We start from the raw sequence: 6,611 nt of genomic DNA on the forward strand, positions 1-6,611 counted from the left end.
CAATCAATTAAAGTACATATATTATAATTAATTTTAACCTACGCTATATTATATCAATTTACTAGTTAAATTCCAAGACAAAAATTCTTAGAATTCTAAGTTTATAGATTCGAACTATACAAAATTAAAAATAATCCAAAGTAAAAATTGCAAGAAGTTACAAAATCAATTAAGATGCAAAAGCAAAATTGAACTTTACAATTCATTGAGCGTTTTTTAATTTATAATACTGTATAGGTAAATAAAATTTCAAAATTTTAAAAATAGAGTAAGATTAACAAAACATAATCAAGTAAAAAATACTGCAAATGGAAACTTCATTGCATTCCAAAAATACTTCAACTTTATTATACCTTTCTTTAATCTTAATATGGGTAAGATTATAACATCTAAAAAGGAATAAGTTAATTGTTGCTACTATTCGATTTCAGTCTTCACAAATGATTGCTATACAATTAAATGCAAGAATGCAGAGTAATCATATTCTTAAAAAGGAAGAATAAAAGAAATAGAGGTAAATTAAACAATTTTATATTAATATTGTATTGAGTAATACACATAATTGCATACTATTAGTTATTTAATTAACTTTATTACAAAAGGCTCTATCAAAGAACAAATTCATAAATTAACGACACGTGAAACAGGATTTATACAAAATTAGATTAAACATTCGATATTTATTCATTCCATTTGCATTCGTCCATTCAATTATAACACGGTTCATTTCTACTATTACGAAAATAAAAACACAAACATAAATTCTTTACAATACATTTTGGGATTTTTTTCGTCTATGAAGTTTTATTTAAAGTCATATTTTTGTAAATATTAATGTCTATAAAGCGGCAATAAGCTCACTGAAATTGAAACTTCTTTCATCGACAGGCTACGGCTAACAAAAATCTGGATTTACGTGGTACACGATACTCTCGCTGCAGATTTAATTACGCAAATAATTTATTTAGCTAAACACTCAATCAATTATACATTTAAATGATACATATATTTTTAGGTTTGTCAATTTTCGCTGCTTTTAATTGTAAACTTTAAATTTTTTAATATTTATGATTTTAACTCTTCGGAACTAATAATGGGTCTATTGAACTCACTCAATTATAAACCTCTTTGTTAAATAATTCAATTTTTTTATTCGTATTTGTAAATTGGATTATTCTTATTAAAATATACTTAATATTTATTCTCCTTTTAGTTATATTATTTTGGTTCCTCGGAATTAATTAGATTTTTAAATAATAAAAATTGAATGGGTCATACAGATCCAGTCAATAATCATGTTACTTACGCAGATATTAACGTCAACTCATCATCGAGGGTTAATATATAAAAATCTAAAAAACTTCAAAATTTTCAATTAATTATAATATTATTCGTAAGAAATACAAGCACGTGCACTTATATTAGTTATATTTTATGCAAATAATATACAAGAAGCTATGCTTTTATAATGGATCGTGTACCACCTCATAACAACATACAAAGCTTGCTGCAATTATTTACAACGATTCCATTTACTTTACAGTACGTAATCGTAGCGTAGTCTTGTAGTTAATATTTACATCTGGATTTCGGGAGCTCCTGAGAGTTGTGACATATATCGTTCAATTTAATTGTAAAATGTGTAACACTTAAATTAATTTCCAAAATTCGATTGTATCATTGAGCGGACGTTAAATTTTATCACGTCAATGTAAACATAGATATATAAGTTCTGATCATTTGACGTTTCAAACAATGCGCCATTTTTCCGTTTAAATTTGCCATGCGCGGCATAAAGACGCACTAAACTTCTATTTCTGAACCGCGAGTTTCAAATTGCTATCGAATTGCTGTCATTCATTAACAGTTAACAGTATAATAAGAAGATGTAAATAATACGTCGCAAAAATATTTCAGATATTTTCGGCGATGATATACGAATTACTAATTTCTGATTATCAATATAAATCTCTTTTATATACGTAAATTATTTTATGAATTTAAAGAGTTTCTTAACAATCGCGCTTGATTGCGTGTAGGAACATTACGTTTTCGGTTATAAAACGCAAAACAGTGTTCACTACGATTTAGTCCTAGTTTATAGAATAACGCAAGAAAAAAATCTTTCTACTTCTCTTTTCTGGAATTTCGTCCTGATACGTGTCGGGGATGCAATAATTCATTTACAGAAACATCCACATATATAAAAACGTCGACAACTACTCACACGCTTATTTTATACGCACCCAAAGAGACTATATTAATATATACAAAACTGTCCTTATCGATACAATTAGTACAGCGATAATGTCATGTCCATATGATCGTAACATTATTTACAAATATATGCAAGTGACTAATCATCGGAAATTTACAAGTCTCGGTTGCTTCGTTGCATCTTATGTACCGCTTTCGAGACACTCTTCGAGTTTCGCACACTAACACACTTTCTATGCTTATATACTAATTTATACATTTAGCTTAAGATCGATTAACCCTCTAATAATTAATTACATTTGAACAGAGGTATGATTTGAACAGATGGCACAATAAAAAATTCTTGGCTATAGGATGTTTTATAATTTTCAAATTACCAAAAGTAATCAACTGAAAAGATGTTTCATAATTTTAAAATTGCCACTGCGATAAACGTTAACATTAAAAGAGAAATTATTGCGTCAGTTACAAAAAACTCACTAAATGTCAACTAATAGTAACACACAATAACATCAATGTTAGAAATTGTTATTCAATTAATATAAATGTAACCCATACAGAGCACACTAATGAATCAGCATCTCAGAAATGTTGAATTGTAACATTGCAAATGTAAATTCAACGTTGAAAGAACATTCACACTTCACATTCAATATTGCAACATTTCAATAACGTTCTTTCAACGTTCTATGCTGCATGGGAATATTATTTCAACTTTACAGCAACATTAACAATTTGTATAGAAAAATCAACACAGATTTAACGTTGAAAAAGATTCACACTTTAACATTCAACATTGCAATGTCGTCTCAGCAACGTTCTTTCACCGTTCTGTGCTGTATGAGTAATATAACGTATATTACATGTAACAGTTACATTGTTAAGTGTAAAATTGTAACATTGATGTTAGATATTACTGTTAGTTAATTAGTATTTAGTGAGAACTGACATAGAAAATGTTTGACGCAATTTATCAGCCAATTTATAATCCATTATCTTGATCATCAGCCAATATGTGCGTGAATATTTTATTTGTGTTTTAATATAATTATGCGATTAAAATTGAGCCGGACCCTTCTTGTTAGTTAACGTGTTACTACATAGTCGACATAAGAGTGCAAAAAGTTAACTTTTTAACTTTCTGTCTATCAAATAAAATTAAATGATACGTTAACAGTTACATGTGACACAAAAATAATTCTCAAGGAATGGTTTTAATGTATGCGCATAAATATTCAGATTCTGTGCAAATTCAGTATATGAAAATATTGATAAATAATATTTATTTATCAATATTTCGTGTATTATTTTATAATTTTAAATTATCATTTAATTATATATTATCAACATCTTAATATAAATATCTACGCATTCACACGAGTCACTGGCGAGTTATTTATCAATCAAATAGGCCGAATTTTTACTTGATCTAGAAACGATATGGATAAGCGATAGAAGGCGAATGTAATTAATACAATCTTCAATACGTATCTTACAAAAGAAATTTCCATCTCTGTTTCAAGTTTGTCATTTTTGTGTAGTAATCATTACCGAGATTGTACTAATCCGTGAGACAAAAATGTTACAAATATTTTCAAATAAAAGAAACGGAACATATAAATATCTTAATATCTTTTTTAAAAAATTAATCTTTTTAACAATTCGAATAGGAGTATCGAATAGGAGAATCAAATCTTTCCGATAAATCATATCCACATACGAAAAAAAACCTTTGGGGGAAATTGAGAGATCTCGTTTCGCTAACGATGCACGCGATTTGAAAGCCTCTCTACCGATAAAAGAAAGATTGGAAAAAAGAATTCGGTGACAGTAGAATCAAATAAGGAGAATGGTCGTCACGGCATGATTCCTAGGATACGTCCGATAGCGATGGCTTCACAAATCTGCTGACACGTCAAAAAGATTTGGAATGATTATCGATGCTTTATGAAAGATAAAGAGAGCTCTGATAGAAATTAAAAATAAATAAATGATTCAACTTGAACAAATAAAATAATATTAATATTATTGTGACACATGTTAACACGTTGACTGCCAGTGTACAATTAGGTAACTTTGTACTTAATGCCATTTTTATCAGCACATTATTTTATAATAGGCTCTACTTTTTTATTTCTCCATTCAAAACTCACAAACAAATTTTTACTTTTTCTTTGAAAATATCGATCGGCGAATAGAGACGTTCATCTACATATTGCCAATTATGAGTTATCTTCTATTTGGTAATCAACATGTTAAGTATATTATCACTCGAATTACATATCTTGATATCTTTACCGTCAGTCAGCAAGTGATGCTTGCATATCGTAACTTAACACTAGAATTACCAAACAATTAAAATGACTAAATTATAATTTTTTTTCAAATTTAAAATGATAGAGGAGAGATGTGTGGCTCCATATGAGAACGACAAATATTATAAATCGCGAGTTCGAACTTCACATTCCGTATATACGGATAATTTCGTAATCCCTACTGATTTAGCGAGAGAAGAATTCTCTTTAGAGGTAGGTGACTCTTTGTTCAGACATATAAAGACTGATATATGGTCCCACCCATCCCTCTCTTACTACTATTAGTACCAAAATGATATACTTTCTGAAATTATTCGTTAATTTTTGTTGCAATTATAATATATATAAATGGATAAATTAATAAATTTCGCTTTCATCCCTTTTTTTTTTGAAAGATACAGAGTATGAATCAACAAAAACTTTTTATCTTGTTTTTTTTACAACTAACTGATTATGGGATATATCAATTTTGTTTTTAAGAAGAAAGTATTCTCTAAATCTTTTAGAATTGTTACTCTAAAGAATAAAATCTCACTTTTAAAGATTGAAAATTGAGCTACCCTTTTTCAATATTACTCAATTTTTACTTTTTAGAGTGTTTCATTCCAAAGAATTTAGAGAGTATAATTGTGATAAATTTAACTATATTGCTTCATTCTCTTGATTTAAATAGTTACTCTGTGTAAAACAAGAAAGCGTCTCACAGAATATAGACAAACCTTACAAAACAAAATCATAAAAAATTTTGAAATGTATAAAATATACAGATTTTTCTTTTATACATTACATTCGTTCGTGATTCGTTTTTATATCTTTTTTATCTTTTTTTTAACGTTTGCGGCTGACAGTAGTGCATTCAATAGCGCAATTTTTCCGAAATAAATTTACATATATATTTTCATTTAAAAAATGTTAAATCATTAAAATGTAAAACATTGTTTTGAAAATTTTTTAAGTCCTTCTATTGTGTTCTTTTTTTTCATTTTGAATAAGTACTTCTTTGAAAATCGCATTTGGAAAAGATAGATATTCTTAGATATTAAAAGTTGAAAATTTGCAATTCATACAAAAAAATTTAAATAAATATTTAAATAAACGTATAATTTCAATAAATATTAAAAATATCCTTCAATTTCTATACAATAATAAAGCCTTCCTTCAAAGTTATTGCAGACATTTTAAAACATTTCTGGCACTTCATCAATTGTCTTTTTGTAAGTAGACCATGTATAAAATAAAATATATAATGTATAAAATAATAATTCGGCGTTGAATAATATTTCATATATCACAAAAAAAAATTTAATGGAATAAAATCAGATGATTTTTGTAGTTTAACTCAATCAAATCTATTTAGAATTTTCAATTTTGGATACCTTCCAACGCGTGTGTAATTTCTTAAAAAGAATTAAATGATCCTTAAAACAATACGTTACTTTATTTTTATTTAAAATTTTTGAAAGAGTAGCTATACCCTAATTAAAAGGCAAAGCAGCATCATTAAAGGATCTCGCACATTTTTATAATTTAACCAAAGCCGTTTTTTGTTCATGTAAAATGTGCAAGGTCCTTTATTACAATTATATAATCTCTTTAAAAACAAAATTAACACATTTCGATTTTGCACAAATCAATCCATTACAGAGAACGAAATGAAAAAGTTTTTATTAATTCATCTTGTATACATAATATATTTAAATAGTAAAAATAGATTCCGTCATCGGTAGTTCTAGTGTTATATGTCAATAATAATACAGAAAGATCCTCACTTCAAAGTATAACATTGATGAATTTTATAAAAATAATTATAAATACATCTTTTTCTCAAGATGATATGACATAAAATAATTATACTTCGTGTCTACAATATTGCAGAAACTTTTTTGCCATCTTTGTACACTAAAAGAGAGCTAAAAACAAGAAAGAAAAAGGAGGCGCGAATTGTTATAACGATTTATTATAACGAGTAATGTGTCGCCTTATCAAAAGCAAGATAAATTCATAGTCTCATAATAATCGTCTTCTTTTCGACCGTTGATAGCCGCAAATCCTTCAATAAGTGCGCTATCATCAGTTAAT

The sequence above is a fragment of the Trachymyrmex septentrionalis genome, unplaced genomic scaffold (genome assembly GCF_001594115.1).
Source record: "Trachymyrmex septentrionalis isolate Tsep2-gDNA-1 unplaced genomic scaffold, Tsep1.0 scaffold37, whole genome shotgun sequence".
NCBI lineage: Eukaryota > Metazoa > Arthropoda > Insecta > Hymenoptera > Formicidae > Trachymyrmex > Trachymyrmex septentrionalis.